The following is a 16,914-nucleotide window of genomic DNA, read 5'->3' on the forward strand; positions in this document are numbered from 1 at the left end:
ATTACAGGCGTGCACCACCACACCTGGCTAATTTTGCATTTTTAGTAAAGGTGGGGTTTCACCGTGTTGGCCAGGCTGGTCTCAAACTCCTGAACTCAAGTGATCCTCCCGCCTCAGCCTCCCAAATTGTTGCAAACACAGGTGTGAGCCACTGTGCTCAGCCTGACACGGGGAGTCTTAAATCTTGGCCTGGAAACTCAGCTTGCCATCAATGGAGCCACCAAACTCTGAGCCTCAGTTCTCCCGGCTGGAAAATGAAGCTGGTAACACTGCCCTCCTTACCTTACAATATAGATTCAAAGGAGTGCTTATTAAAATACTTAACAAACATTGTGATATCCTCCAGCGTGCGAGCTATTGATGCTACACTGTTTATCCTCCAACATTCCAGGCAGTCCCTGGCCTGATTCTCCCAACTCCTCAATTCACCCATCTGCTTCCCCTATTGGATTGCCAAAGCTCTGAAGGCAGGAGCTCAGCTTGACAGTCTTCTAAAAAAATTCCTGTCCCCGGCCGGGTGCGGTGGCTCACGCCTGTAATCCCAGCACTTTGGGAGGCCGAGGCAGATGGATTGCCTAAGGTCAGAAGTTCGAGACCAGCCTGGCCAACATTGTGAAACCCCATCTCTACTAAAAATACAAAAAATTAGCTGGGTGTGGTGGCAGGTACCTGTAATCCCAGCTACTCAGGAGGCTGAGGCAGAAGAATTGCTTGAACCCGGAGGCAGAGGTTGCAGTGAACCAAGATCGTGCCATTGCACTCCAGCCTAGGCAACAAGTGCGAAACTCCATCTCCAAAAAAAAAAAAAAAAAAAAAAAAAAAGAATTCCTGTCCCAGCCCACAAGTTGGACAATTTAAAATAATTTGGCTTTTCCCAAATGCAATCCCCTGGACAATGAGAACAGCTGCTGACACAGTTGCCATGCTATATGGCCACCAGGAAATAAAAACCCCTCTGACTTCAGTTGGTGCTGAAACCAATCCTGGTCAGCTTCACGTCTGGTTAATTACGGAAGTACACACTACTGGCTCCCAGAAGGATGCAGCTCTTTCTTCCCTACATTCACCAAGCTTCTTCTCTTCCAACTAACTGCAGCACCTGAATACAGCATGGCTGACACCATGACACTGTATGGTAGAAATGGGAGTGTATATATTCAGTCACATTTCCAGCTTCTGGTTAAGAAGCTAGGGTAAAGTTCAGTAGCAGTTTGCATAGAGTTTTAGGCAATATCCTGCAACTCTTTCACAGGCCCTGAGGTCGCGGGACTGGCCTTTCTGACATGCTTGGGGAAAGGGTGCAGCAGCAACAGGATTCTCCACTTTGCCCCAGAGGACGAGCTGCAAGCTAAGCAATCCCAGGGCAGGTGGTTTACCTTAAATCTGGGCTTCGAATTCCCAGAATTCAGGATGACACTCCTTAGAAAACCAAAATGACTTGTGGAAGATAAAAGTGTTTGAAATGCTTCTCCCCTAACAGCTTAGCTTAGACAAGGCAGTGGAAGGAGGAGATCACATCTTTCCTTGCCCACTGGAAAAGTGGTCAGCTGTGGTCAAAATTTCACAGTGCGTAATCAGACATTACAAACCGTCAGCTGGGAATGACTGTGTGCGGTGAAGTGACCATGCCCAGATCCCAGGAGCTGGATGGGCTGCCCTCTATGCTATATAACAGAAAACCTTCTATCCCCTCACCCCCAAATTCGCCTCTAAGAAAAGTATTTACTACTGTGCATATGAAGGAAAACAAATGCTCTGAGATACACGTGGTTGATAAGTGTTTATCACAAGCTAGCCAACCAAAAACACTGGCAAGCAAATGGGTTTTCTTAAAGTAAACTGAGCAAACCAAAAATGACTAGCAGGCAGGATGGGCCTTTTCGGAAAGCCCATGTACAGCTGGGAGAGGAGGTGGCATGTTCCTGGACCAGCAGAAGCACCTTGGAAGGAGGGGGCCAGGGACAGGGGCTGGCAGTGGGGGTGGGGAGTGGAGATTAATGCAGTCCTGGAGGAAGTGGGAGGCACACAGGCTCTCCAGTGATTAGTTCACAACAACTGCACTCCCTAGGGGGTCTAATTGCACAAAGGGCCACCCCCTCCATAGCCCAGCGGGACCTGAAACAAGCATCATGTCCCCGAAGCACACTTGTTCATTTGCTTTGGATTGAGCTCACACAGGGCACTGAACATGCCCAGGCTCTTAAGTGTGGGTTCACATTTACAAGCCCCACCCTGAGAAACAGATAACCCCCTTGCAAGCCCCCAAACTCCCCCCAAATGTTATGAAGAACAGGAAGGAAAACTGAAAAGGAAAGACAGACACCAGCAGACAGTCTCTTCCTTCAAACTCTTTCATACCTGGGCAATAATTGGGCCAACACCAGAAGTACAACTAAGAGGAGACACGCACACTTCAGAGAAGCATAGCTGCCCTGCCTGCTCATCTGCTCAGTCCAAGGACAGCTGGACACGTCCACCCAGTCCCCATGGGTCAGGCACACTTCAACAGGGAAAATCTCTGTAGCACTCAGATATGAAAATCCAAGCTGATGCCCATTTAACCTAAGCAGTATGTAATGGGAACATTCTCAATCAAAAGCCTACCTCTACCAATATTTTCATGACATGAAATTGTTTTGGCATACTTGTGAAACCAAGTCCTGCTTCTCAGAATTCTTCAACACGCTTGTGATCATAAAAATGAGGCATGCCTTGCTCACCACCCTTAATTTACTTGAATGCATGTGACAAAGGCACCTTCATGCTGTTTAAAAAGAACATCCCTACTCTTTCCTTTTATCTTCCCTTAACAGTTTGCTATCCAGTGATAGGAGGGGCCTAGCCTCCAACAGTCCACACTTTTATCTCCTGCTGACCACAGGAAGGCAAGGGCTGGACTTCCTGCAGCTCGCCTAGAGGGGCTGTTTGAGTTGTTTAAAATACTTGCCTCCAGAGCCTCTTGGAACAATGCCCAAGCAACACCTACCCGGCATCCATTGCAGCTCCAACTCTAACAGCCTTCAAGTCCAACGGTTAGCACTCCTTGTGCCTCTGTGTGGGAGAGGCCAATGCTTCCAAGAAGAGAACTTACTTTCAGGGCTCACTTAGATATTTGCTTTCTGTCTGCAGCAAACACAAGAGCTATCTTCATCAAAGTCCAGAAACCCCAGAAGTTAGTTATAGTAGCTCAAGTTAAATGCAGTTTACGCTACTATTCTTAAAATAATTCAGTAGCATTTAATAGTATCCTTTAACCACTGGAACTAAAAGCAGAACACCACGTCCTTGCACAAGCAAATGGCCTGAAATACACTGGACCCCTCAGCTGTGGAGCGAGGCCAGGCCGTGGTCTTTGACGTTCCTCCCAGCCCTAACTCTGCCTAAGATTCGACTCTGTGGGGATGTCTAGGTGTTTTTAGGTTCAGACTCAAAAGCACTTCCATACCTGTCACTTAGAGCTTTGCTGTGAATATCCAGGACTCAGTATAGCAGCAAAATCCACTCTTTTGTGCATCAATCAAGAGGGTTGTGAGGCTGTGCGTGTCACTTATTGGATGGGATGCCCTGAGGGAATTCACACACCAGTGGATAGAATTCCTGACTCCCTGCCATCCAAGGGTAGGAGTTCCATTTTCTTGGCATCCCATCAGCATATGTGAGGTTAATGTATTCAGAAAATGATGAAATCAGATATTTACCACAGTCGCCCTGGAGTTCCTTTCTGGGATACAAAAGATCTTCCTGAAATCAATTAAGGAAAGGAGAAATTTCCTTGCCCAAATACCTACCATTGAACCCCTAACAGTCACACAGGTAAGAGAGCCAGGTTGGGAGAAGGAGATGGGCAATGGGGAGTGGTGATAGTAGGTAGGGAAGGCCAGGGAGAAAAGGGTGGGAGGTGAGGAACAGAAGCCAGCTTACAGAATGAGTCCACAATCTGAATTTCTGTGCCAACTCTCCAGAACGGGGCCAGTATTTTTTAGGATCTTTTTTTTTTTATGAGTCTAGATAATAGATGAGTCAGACAGGGCATGTGCAGCGACCAGAGGAACTGTGCTGTCCCCACACAGAACTTAGAACGGTGCCTCTATGTGGCCCCTCTCCTATAGTCACAGGACCCAGCCCCGACAGCGGCCCATGGGAGAACAGGAGCCAGCTGACCGGCTCAACCCCACTGGCCAAACGGCAAGTACTCTTCGGCATCCTCAATTTCCTCCCAGCCATGAAGTCAGGAACAACCTGTACAGACAAAGAAAATAGAAAACTTGCGAAACAATGGCATCTACCATGCTCACTGGATATGCCTGAGGAAACTTTTTCAAAGTCCTTGAAGATGCTTCATTATAATTCTGCAAAGAAAATGCAGTCAACTATACCCAGGCACACACATGCTCACGCAAACCCAATTTCATGCTCTGCCAGCCCCACAACTAAAATGCTGAAGTGCCGGGCGCGGTGGCTCACGCCTGTAATCCCAGCACTTTGGGAGGCCGAGGTGGGCGGATCACAAGGTCTGGAGATCGAGACCATCCTGGCTCACACAGTGAAACCCCATCTCTACTAAAAAAATGGAAAAAATTAGCCGGGCATGGTGGCGGGCACCTGTAGTCCCAGCTACTCAGAAGGCTGAGGCAGGAGAATGGTGTGAACCCGGGAGGCGGAGCTTGCAGTGAGCCGAGATTGCACCACTGCACTCCAGCCTGGGTGACAGAGCGGGACTCCATCTCAAATAAAACAAAACAAAACAAAACAAAACACTGAAGTCAACAGCCTCAGTCACCAAACCAATTTAGAATGGGAACTAACACATTTCCACAAAGTATTTCAGAGGCCAATGACATCCTGGAGTGTTCCCAATCTGGAAACAGCATTGTTCTAAGGGGGAAAAAAAGGCTTAACAGATTATACAAATGGCTACCGGGCCACAGTAAAAATATGAGAAAAAACTCACTGTCTCTTTATTCTGTGTAGTTAAACTTTAATGCTCTGCTCTCATCAAGGGAAGATAGTCCTTTCAAGGCTTCCCCCAAAAGATACTGCTAATTATGGTGATGGCTTTCTCTTACCCTACTAGTCAAAATTCACTTTTAATGGATGAGAGTCTGGAAGACAGATATGCAAGTGTGGTGGTAGATACCTGTAGTCCCAGCTACTTGGGAAGCTGAGGTGGGAGGATCAGCTGAGGTGGGAGGATCACCTGAGCCCAGGGAGGTTGAGGCGACAGTGAGCCTTGATCGTGACACTGCACTCTAGCTTAGGCAACAGAGTGAGACCCTCTCCCAAAAAATAAGAAATAAAATGAAATAAAGGGGAGCAGTCTACTCAGTTTCCCGCAGCTGGAGTTGTAGGCCCATCCTTGCTGCTTTCAGAGTGTAGCCAATCCATAGGCAGAGAAAAGTGGGCATTCTCAGCATGTTGTTAAAATTAGTGGCATAAAATATTCTATACTGTTTGTATACCCTACACATAGGGCAAGGTTTGGGATCTGTGTGAAAACCTGGGATATGATGACAATCATCCTCAGACATCCAAGGCTAGTAACATTCCAGGTGTCAGAACCACCAAGAGCTGTAAGACAGAGAGCCCTGGCTACCTGTGTCAGAGGAGAAACAGAGAGAGAAATTTCAACTCCAGGGAACCTGGAGTATGAGTCAAACACTTCCAGAGCTGCAGGGGCTCACCAGAGGTAAGCATCACTGAGTGCGAGGCGAGGGCAGCAGAGCAAAAGCAAACCTGAGCTTGAAGAAGAGATTCGCCTCCCAGCCACATGCAGAAGGCTGGAACACAGTGTGCAGAAAAGGCAGATGATTTGCTGAGTTTCTCACAATGCTGAATTCATTTTTTTTTTTTTTTAGGGTAAACTGCCATCTTTTAAAATGAGATAAAGACAGTAGATGATGGAGATCATTTTTTAATGCCCTTACTTAGCAAAATTTAAAAAATGGCAACCTTGTGTCTAACTGCAAACGTTTGTGTCCTGACCATGAAAACAAAACCCCTGGGAGCCATCAGAGTGCACCAGTGTGTTATGAGAAAGGAGGGAGAGTGGAGTGGGGGAAATGGCAAAGATGCGGCTGGCAGAATGATGCTGGGCTCAAGGTTCCATCTAAGAGCCATGAACTTTATCCTGCTCTGGAAACCCACTGAAGGGCCCCACCTCACAATTTTTAAAGCCCAGGATGAAATAATCATATCTACAGCTTAAAAAGCTCTTGGTAGCAGATTTAAAAATGAACAATCACAGGCATATAACCCAGTTAGGAGGCACTGCAATACTCTTAAGGGACAGGGGCATTGAGGCTGGTGGGTGGAAGCAATGCTGCAGAAAAGGAACCAAAACGAGGCCAGGCAGGCGTCAAGAATGAAGGGCAGGAGTTAGGAAAACAGCTCCTAGGACAGGAGAGAGTAAAGAGTATGGATGGTTATCAAGTATGATTTAGAGGAGTTTTGTTTTAAAGAAAACCTACAAATAAATGTCTATAACCAAAATGCAGCAGATGGGGAAAAACAGCTCATTTTGAGAGAGATAGGAAAGGAGGGCATGGGAGCTCCCAGGCACAGGAAGATGAAACACAGCAAAACGTAACACAAAACACAGGCAGCCATATCAATATACATGTTAACTATCAAATTGAACTCTATGAACAAAACTGACCATCATAAACTGCTGATTGGAGGGGAGCAGAGTGGGAAGGGCTGCTTAAAAAGACTACACAAAACTCCATCAAGTTTAAAACTTAAGAGAACAGACCGGGTGCGGTGGCTCACGCCTGTAATTCCATCACTTTGGGCGGCTGAGGCGGGTGGATCACGAGGTCAGGAGATCGAGACCATCCTGGTTAACACAGGTAAAACCCTGTCTCTACTAAAAATACAAAAAATTAGCCCAGCGTGTTGGCAGGCGCCTGTAGTCCCAACTACTAGGGAAGCTGAGGCAGGAGAATGACGTGAACCCAGGAGGTGGAGCTTGCAGTGAGCTGAGACTGTGCCACTGCCCTCCAGCCTGGGCGACAGAGCAGGACTCCGTCTCAAAAAAAAAAAAAAAAAAAACTTAAAGAGAACAATAATATCCACCCGTGACTCTTTTTTTTTTTTTTCTTTTGAGACGGAGTCTCACTCTGTCGCCCAGGCTGGGGTGCAGTGGCCGGATCTCAGCTCACTGCAAGCTCCGCCTCCCGGGTTTACACCATTCTCCTGCCTCAGCCTCCCGAGTAGCTGGGACTACAGGCGCCCACCGCCTCGCCCGGCTAGTTTTTTGTATTTTTTAGTAGAGACGGGGTTCCACCGTATTAGCCAGGATGGTCTCGATCTCCTGACCTCGTGATCCGCCCGTCTCGGCCTCCCAAAGTGCTGGGATTACAGGCTTGAGCCACCGCGCCCGGCCCCCTGTGACTCTTTCAAAGTGGCTAATATAACTAAGGAATTGAACTTGAAGTGTACCTCTTTCTCTTTCGTGTCAAGTTTAACCATCCTAAGAACATCTGCAGTCTTTAATTTGTTTGCCTCCTGGGGTTTTTAAACCCTAAAGCAGAAATAAAGGTAATCTGGGATGGTTTTACCTGTAGGCATGGAAGGGGAGTTAGTGGATCTCAGAAGTAACTTACTTTGCCTAGTGCTGAGGAGAGTTTCATTTCATAGAGGGAAATAATCCATGAAACCCACAATAGAGGGACATGTCCTACACAAGCTGATCTATCCCAGATGAGTCATCCCCACCCTGCCCCATCTACCCTAAACCTGCTTGAAACTGGTCCCACCTCAAACATAAAGGTCAATGTGAGCTGGACACTGTGCCTCACACCTGTAATCCCAGCACTTTGCAAGGCTGAGGCGAGAGGATTGTTTGGCCCAGGAGTTCGAGATCAGCCTGGGCAACATGGTGAAACCCTTTCTAGACAAAGAATACAAAAAGTTATCCAGGTGTGGGCTGGGTGTGGTGGCTTGCACCTGTAATCCCAGCACTTTGGGAGGCCGAAGCAGGCGGATCAGAAGGTCAGCAGATCGAGACCATCCTGGCCAACATAGTGAAACTCCATCTTTACTAAAATACAAAAATTAGCTGGGCATGGTGGCGTGTGCCTGTAATCCCAGCTACTCAGGAGGCTGAGGCAGGAGAATAGCTTGAAGCAGGGAGTCAGAGGTTGCAGTGAGCCAAGATTGCACCACAGCACTCCAGCTTGGGGACAGAGTGAGACTCCATCTCAAAAAAAAAAAAAAAAGAAAAGAAAAAAAAGTTATCCAGGTGTGGTGTTGTGTGCCTGTAATCCCAGCTACTCAGGAAGCTGAACCAGGATTGTTTGAGCTCAGGAGGTCAAGGCTGCAGTGAGCGGTAATCGTGCCACTGTATTCCAGCCTGGGTGACAAAGTGAGACCCTGTCTCAAAAAAAAGTCAACGTGTGAAAACATGGGAAAATGCTTATAAAGTTAGGTAAAGTTTAAAAAGCAAGCTGGCACATTTAAGATTCTACGCTATATTTATGGAAAAGTCTAGAAAAGGCAATCTGAAACGATGTATGTATCATGAGAATACAGTGCTTTTTCAAGTACAATTTGATGTCACTATTTAAAAAAAAAAAAAAAAACTTAACATAATTTTTGAAAATATACCAGAGGCCAGGCGCGGTGGCTCAAGCCTGTAATCCCAGCACTTTGGAAGGCCGAGGCGGGTGGATCACGAGGTCAGGAGATCGAGACTATCCTGGCTAACATGGTGAAACCCCGTCTCTACTAAAAATACAAAAAACTAGCCGGGCGTGGTGGCGGGCGCCTGTAGTCTCAGCTACTTGGGAGGCTGAGGCGGGAGAATGGCGTGAACCCGGGAGGCAGAGCTTGCAGTGAGCCGAGATCACGCCACTGCACTCCAGCCTGGGAGACACAGCGAGACTCCGTCTCAAAAAAAAAAAAAAAAAAGAAAAAGAAAATATACCAGAAAGATCCAACTATTCGTGAGGCCAGGAGTTTGAGACCAGCTTGGGCAATACAGCAAGACCCCTGTGTCTAAAACATTTTTTAAATTTGCTGGCCTTGGTAGTGAGCTATAATTGTACCACTGTACTCAAGTAGCCTGGGTGGCAGAGGGAAACTCTGTCTCATTAAAAAAAAAAAAAAAAAAGCAAGAAAGAAAATGATCAAATTTCAGTCCTTCTTAAGATATGGAATTGCTCCCTGTCCTTGCTCCTCCAATTTATGTATCTTTAGTCTGTAGCTCAGTGCCTGGCACACAGTAGGCATTGTTTCTCTCAATCTATAAATAGGTACTGAAAGCCTACTATGCGCCAGCTGAGCTGAACAGGTGACATGCTTAGGTTGATAAGCCTTGTTCTGTAGACAAGTGCAAGAGTCATACCCTTGAAACCACAAGTAAAATGTCGATAGTTTTCCACTTTAGGAAAATAGTCCATCAATTTGATCAGCCTTTCAAAGAATCTATGATTTCCAGGAAAGGTCGGAACTACAGCAGTGGTCTGAGCCTCAGCAGATTTAATCCTACCTTTGGAGAGTTAAGGAGATTGGCAGGCTTTTTCCTTACTTACTATTGTCATCAGTTTCAGGCAGGCCACCAACAATAAGTAAAAACACTGGCAACGCCAAATCCTCTAACTTCCCTTTTCTTGTAAGGATGAGACGAGATAAACCATCTCATCAGTGTTTTGATATTTCACTCAAAACATTATTGACACAAGGCAATAACCCAATGAACATTCGTTAAACCAGTTCTTAAAACAATCCACCCAATGCCTGTAATAAACAGTTACAATTGTAAAACAGAACTCATCCTCTGGAAAGGAAGGAGAGCGGAGACTTCCTTGTGAGCCCCGTCTACTGGGCTGCCTTTGTGTGTGTTTTTTCCCCTCTTCCCAGTTATTCCAGGAATGATGATGTTGGGATTCGAGTTAGTTTCTGAATGGTGACTATTAGGTTAAAACTTTTCTCAGTGTGACTGTGAACACATCTAGGCCGTCAAAGATCCTGGGGAGGTTTTCTGTGAAGAAGTCCTCCTGTGGGTGGAAATATGGTCCACAAACTATCAGTTCCTAGGAACCTCAAAGGGGTCACAGAATAGAGGGTGGTCTTATGGAGAATGTTTGTTTTGCAATTAATAACATCGAATTGTTCGATGCACTGAACAATTCTGCTTACTTAAATTGCAATGCATAAATCGGCTATAAAAGGAGGGATTATATCAACTATAAAATTCAAAAGTCCCAACCAGGGGAGTGGGTAAAGTGACTGTGATTAAAAGCTGTTTGGAGGGTAGGGGTGGGCTGGCTCAGTCCTTGTTTTATCCTGTGTCCTTTGAAGATGAAAACTAATCAATTTTTTCCTGGCCTTTAAGCTATCAAGGTTAAAAAAAAAAAAAAGAGTCTGAAAAAAATAAACAAATGGGACCCACAATCTACCTTCAAACGATTTGGGGGTGAAATACTCTAGGCCCTCAAATATTTCCTGATGATAAAAATGTATGTCAGTTACTTCAATTACTAACTCCTGATCCACTACTAGTTTGGGGTGGGGGGCTCCATAAGCTTACCAGTTGGTGAGAGGTAAAAGAAAGCTTGGGAAGGTAAGAGAATTAAGAGCTGTCTATACAATTCTAATTTTAGGTCTAGAAAAAGCAAAAATTAGTGGACTGGGGTAGTGTAAGAGGAAGGGTATGGAGGTGGAGGCTGGAAGGAGCTGATACCCAGAAGTACCATAAGAAGCCCAGGAGCCAGGTCCAGCTGAAGGGCAGGGCCATCATTACAGAGGGTGTGTGTGGAGTGGGCAAATTACAGGAGCTGGGAGAGTTGGGGTTGGGTCTGGGGCAACAGGGGGTATAGGCTGAGAAAGGTGATGTAAGAGTTTTAAGAAAACCTGTTTGAACACGGTATGGGACTGCAGGGGAGGGAGACCTGCCTAGAAACGGGAACAAAGGGAATAGGGAGGGAAAGTTAAACCTGAACAACTTTCAAAGGGGAGGCAGGTGGGGTAGACAATGCAAAGGGCAGAAAAGAAGACAGTCGCTCTGGCCACCGGCAAGGTGTCCTGGGGCACTCAATGGTGCTTGGGCACAAGTTTTAGATTGTTAGGGGGGTTAGGCTACATTCTTTTGTAGAGATTCTTGAATGTGAAGAAATGGAAAGGGATCCAGAAGGTCTTGGTCCTGTGGGATTCATACACTGAAGAACGCACATGGGACGAATCCCTCCACAGAGAAGCCAGGCATGAGCCAGCTGATGATATTCAGGGATAAGAGGGGTCGGACACCCCTGGTAGGGCACAGGCACAGCAACAGGGGCTGGCAAGGATGAGGTCCCCAGGAGGCAGGAATCCAGATAAATGTGAAGGCATTAGCGGTGAGTGGTAGAGCCCTCTTCTGGAGTCAGGAGGAATGAAAGAGCAAAGAGGAACAGTGGAGAGGGAGCACAAGAAAACTCGTATGTTGGAATTTTTTTTTTTTTTTTTTTTTTTAAGAGACAGGGTCTTGCTCTGTCACTCAGGTTGGAGTATGGCTCAGTGCAGCCCTGACTTTCCAGGATCAAGCAACCCTCCAACCTCAGCTTCTCAAACACTGGGACCACAGGTGCGCACCACCACACCCTGCTAACTTTATTTTGTTTTGGAGACACAGAGTCTTACTATGTTGCCCAGGCTGGTCTTGAACTCCTGGGCTCGAGCGATCCACCCGCTTCAGCCTCTCAAAGTACTCAGATTACAGGCATGAACCACTGCGCCTGGCCCATGATCACGCAGTGTACATGTGCACACAGTAGGCACTCAATTTTTTTTTTGAGATGGAGTCTTACTCTGTTGCCCAGGCTGGAGTGCAGCAGCACGATCTCGGGTCACTACAACCTCCACCTCCCGGGTTCAAGCAATTCTTGTGCCTCAGCCTCCTAAGTGGCTGGGACTACAGACACGCCCCATCACACCCGGCTAAGTTTTTGTATCTTTGGTAGAGACAGGGTTTCACCATGTTGCCTAGGCTGGTCTCCAACTTCCTGAACTCAAGCCATCTGCCTGCCTCTGCCTCCCAAAGTGCTGGGATTTCAGACGTGAGCCACCGCGCCCAGCCAAATATTTTACTAATTAATTAGTCATCTCAAAAAAATGGGCAGTCAGGTTCTGTGCTATGAGTAAGAAGAAGAGAAAAGAAGAGCTGTCAGATTAAGGAGCAAAGGACCCCAGGGAACTGGGGCAAGGCAGCCCCGTGGCAGTCAGACAGACAAAGGCCTCCCCAACAGCCAGGGAAGATGAAGCTGAACAGAGGGGCAGCTCTTGGTCAGCTTTGGTATTTAAGACCATGTGATCTCAAGGTGCTCTTGAACAAGAATGGGTACACAGGAGCAGCCAAGTGGCACTCTGGAACCCTCTCCTCCTACTCAGGGTACCTACAGCATCCTGTTTCCTACACTGGATGGCTGGCTAAGGAGAAGGAAGGAAAACTGACTCTTATTTCAAAGGGCTACAACTTATATTCCAGCTGTGACAGGCAAGCCTGTTACATTTCTTCCAACGGATGCCCAATTCACACACATAGCTGCTCTCCTCAAGAATAAACAAGTGGATTCTATATACAAATACCAAGGGCACCAGGTCTCCAAAAAGAGAAAAAATGTTTTACATATGCCCAACCCAAAATGGCTTTCACATTTCTTTTCAGGCTGAATTTTGCAGCTTCAACCCAGATGTGGCTCAGTGCAGAAGGTGGCTGGAGAGCCACAAGGGACTGGCTGGTGCTCCCTCCTAAGAGGCAAAACGCCCCCCAAGGGCACAGTGTTCCCTGGCCTTCCACGCAGGTTAAGTTGGTCTGAGCAAATCTGTGATTCAATTAGTGTGAGTTCAGTTGCTCTTTTTTAGGTCAGTTCTTTCTTTTGTTTAGATTTGACTCGAGATTTACTTCAATTATCTACACCTCTGCTGAAGTACCTAAGCAAATTAAACCATTTAAAGTGAAGTTTAAAGGAAGTGGATGGAGCTTTAAAACAACTTATGCAAATAATTTCCTCCTTCTCCCACCTCTGTTCCCTTCAATTACTAAACTCCAAGACAAGCAACTGCTTCTCAAAGGAAAAGTCTAGACTCTTAAGTGTGAATGCGAAAAAACCCCATGGTTAAGCCCTGGCTTGCAGAAAACTAAAAATTTCAGCAAATCTGGAATGAAATGTTACTTTCTGAGTTATACAAAGCTTAGCAGCTGTTCCCAGCAAACATGAAACCCGAAAGGGGTGATGCTATCTTTATCTTCTACCTAGAGTTAAAGCCGGTACTGTCCAGGGCAGAGCTGCCAAGGAGCCGTCTCAGTTCTAGTCTGCTGAACACAAAAGACAAAGAAGCCAAGGGAACACATGGGCCAGCAAAGGACACCTAAACAACAACAAATAATAGACCCACCTGGAAGAAAGAAAATGCAGTTAATAATTAAAAATTTTAAAAGGATGCAAGGAAACAAGCAGTTCTTAATGTCACTTGGAAAATCCTTTTCAATCAGTTCAAAATTCAAAAGATTAAATCACATCTAACTCTATCTGGATTTCCCAAGTGCAAGGGGAGGAAACTATTTTATCAGGTTTCTTCGAAGGGAAAACACATTTTCTCTATCAAAACTTAAGTCCTGGCTGGGTGCTGTGGCTCACGCCTGTAATCCCAGCACTTTGGGAGGCCGAGGGAGGCGAATCACCCGAGGTCAGGAGTTCGAGACTAGCCAGGCCAACAGGGTAAAACGCTGTCTCTACCAAAAATACGAAAATTAGCTGGAGTTCGAGACTAGCCAAGCCAACAGGGTAAAACGCTGTCTCTACCAAAAATACGAAAATTAGCTGGCCGTGGTGGCACATGCCTGTAATCCTAGCCACTCGGGAGGCTGAGTAAGGCAGGAGAATCGCTTAAACCTGGGAGGCGAAGGTTGCAGCGAGCCGAGATCACGCCACTGCACTCCAGTTTGGGCAACAGAGCAAGGCTCTGTTTCAAACAAACAAAATAAAACAAAACAAAACTGAAGTTCAGCTCATAAAGACTTCATAGAAACCTTCTTCAGACCACCTGATGGAATCAGACCTCAGCTCAGATGAGCATCTCAGGGCAGGCAGATGGATGATGGAAAAAGACCAAAGAAGAATCAAAAGGGAGAGTGATGAGAACAGGGCCTTTCTTCTCATAAGCCTGAAAATTACACATAGGTTAACTGAAGAAAATATTCTTCTAGTGCGACTGAACTATCTCCCTCTGAGAAACCACTTCCCACTAGGCCCCTTCGTTCCGCCCCTAACAACCCCGTTCTATTTATTGTTCAGTTTTAAATGACTGGGCAGCTGCTGCCTAGCCAGGCCCCTCTAGTATTGGCCAACACTGTCACCAGCCCCCCACACACGTAAACCACCAACGAATGAAGCTCGTGGTAAGGGGGCTTAACTTGGAATGTGAACTGTCACCAGCACACCACACTTCCTGCAAACTCTGACAGACTGTCTCCATGCAAGAAAAAATGAAAAGACTACCTTAAGGCCCGGTGCGTTACCATCCAAAGATGAACAAGTGGAACTGCACAGCAGTTAAGGAGTAGGCTCTGGAGCCACATCACAAAACCTGCCTCTACTACTTGCCAGCAGCAGTAAGTGGCCTGACCCTTAGACAGTTAGGGAACCTCTCAGTTCTGCAATTTCCTCATCTGTAAGGTGGAGACAATAATAATACTGAATTCATATGACTGTTGTGAGAAATAGCTTAGTCAAATCTATAAAGTGCTAAAACCTATCTGGGACACATACCACCGTCCCTCAGTGCTTTTTATTATCATATACATGCTCACACCTGAGCACACATACTATACGTTCACATTAGCAAGTGTCTATTAGTCCTTCACATCCCCAGTCATGAGTTCAACAGGTGCTACAAACATTGTACTCCCACTGGGCAGTCATTTTCAAACTTTAGTATGCACCTGGAGAGCTTACTATAACAGATTTCTGGGCCCCACCTCCACATTTTTGATTCAGCAGGGCTGGAGTGGGGCCTACAAATTTGTGTTTCTAACAAGTTCCCAGGTGATGCTAATGCTGCTTGTCTGGGGACCACACTTTGAGAACCAAAGTGTCATTATGTTCTAGGCTTCAGGCCTAAGCTTCATCTAGTTTATGTGCATAGAGAACCTTATGGAGATGAAATGGAAAAGGAGAATAAAGCAAAGATGCTCGCTGCTCAAAGAATATCCACGTATTCTTCCGTATTTCCTGGCAGCTCTGTACCTTTGGGGTCAGGCAGGTCATATGACTAGTCCTGGCCAATGAGCTGTGAGCACAAGTGCCAGCCATCACTTCCAGGCTGCAGCCTTTCAAAGGCGGTATGTAACCCACTAGCTCCTTCCTTGTGGTGGCAACCTGGAAGCATGTGTAATGAGAGTAGCTGTAAGACAAGAGCAGCCTGGATCCCTGGGTTACCACTTGCAAGGGAGCTATACTAGAGAGCTGCCAGCTCTGCAGAGGATTCTACACAAACAAGCAACGGCATTTTGTGGGTTGAGCCACTGGGATTTCAGGGTTTGTTTGATACTTCAACATAGCTTCACTTAGTCTGACTTCACTATAAAGAGGATGCACACATCATCCGTCTTAAGCCCAACCTATCAAACAGATCTGAGATATTTTATAAAATCAGCCAGAATTTCTACCCTACTCTCATTCACTTCTATTCATCAAAACAGATGAATTGTTTTTAACCTATTTTGGGTCTGCTTCTCACTAACTAAAAAAATTATTTACTGCAACATGATTATGCACTAGTTGCTAATAATTTAGAAAGCTCAGTCTGCTAAAATGTATTTAAAATGTGAAAAGTAAATACATTGGAGGATTTGTGTGTGTGTGTGTGTGTGTATGTTTGAGTGTGTGTATACCACTACTGGAATCCCTTGGCTTTAATTCAGTAGGGAGGAGCAAGAGTCAAGGGTTTCAATTTTATTTATATAATCATGTGTGGACTGATTACCTGTTTTGCCAAAATAGGAGAAAGTGATCTCTTTAAGAGCATCAGAATTTAGCCACAAAACTGTATTTAAAAAAAAAAAAAATAGTTCTACTAACCTAAGAACATTTTGCAATTTAACGTGTAGGTAATGAGCTGTCAACAGTATACAACTTATCAGACAGTGGAATTAAATGTTAAAAAAGATTTTCCTCTCACAAAGATTAATATCTCCCTCTCTCTCTCTCACACACACACATACACACACACACCCCCACCCCAAAACACATTACAATCCAGAACACCTCAATTAACAACTTAAGACTACAAAATTCATGAAATACACAAAATTAAAAGAATTGGGGAGACAGAACTAAGAAGTATGTAAGAGAATCGCATAGGACCTTTCAGGTCCACAGAGCAAAGCAGCACTTCTTCGGAGGGCTATCTTTTAGGGGGACTGACAACCAATCTCAAAGGTGGTGGAATTTCCTGTTAGAATTCTCCCCAGCACTTTCTACAGAGAGCAGTGGAACAACTCCTTTGTGTAGACACACGTTTTAAAAACTCACTTGCTAAGGAGCTCAGTGACTTCTGCTTCCCACTTAGCACTGGCAAAGCTAAGCACTGAGATGAAGGGACCCTGCTGCTCCTGGCCTTCTCAAGTTCATAGGCCCCTCGAGTGCCCCATTCTCTGGGTGTGTCACATTCCATCTCTTTAGGTACTTCCATGTGGCCAAAAAGGAAAGGAAAAAAAAAGGTAAACACTCATGTGATGCATTTGGTCACATTTATAGCTCAGCTGTAAAATCAAAGTTGAGAATAATAAAAAGGCCCCAATATGCTAAAAGCTGAATTTCTTTCATATTTTTCATAGCTATTCAGCAACTGTTGGGTTTTTTGGTGAGGGGATTATTTTCTCCTTTTTTGGGTTTCAGGAGACATGAAAAAAAGTCAATCAACAATAATGAAAAC

The 16,914-nt window shown here is 45.6% G+C and overlaps 1 protein-coding gene across 11 annotated transcripts in view; it reads right to left on the reverse strand.

Moving 5' to 3' along the window:
• The window catches only part of RREB1 (ras responsive element binding protein 1), a 201,365-nt gene that overhangs the window by 84,509 nt on the left and 99,942 nt on the right, over nt 1-16,914 (reverse strand). The window contains exon 1 of one of the 11 annotated variants that reach the window (XM_015135512.3): nt 16,512-16,666. The exons of the other annotated variants lie outside the window; for them this stretch is intronic. The gene's annotated coding sequence lies outside the window, so the exon portion shown is untranslated. Of the gene's footprint in view, nt 1-16,511; nt 16,667-16,914 lie in introns of those variants that run through there. 11 annotated transcript variants of the gene reach the window in all.

Source organism: Macaca mulatta, chromosome 4 (assembly GCF_049350105.2).
Source record: "Macaca mulatta isolate MMU2019108-1 chromosome 4, T2T-MMU8v2.0, whole genome shotgun sequence".
NCBI classification, from domain to species: Eukaryota; Metazoa; Chordata; class Mammalia; order Primates; family Cercopithecidae; genus Macaca; species Macaca mulatta.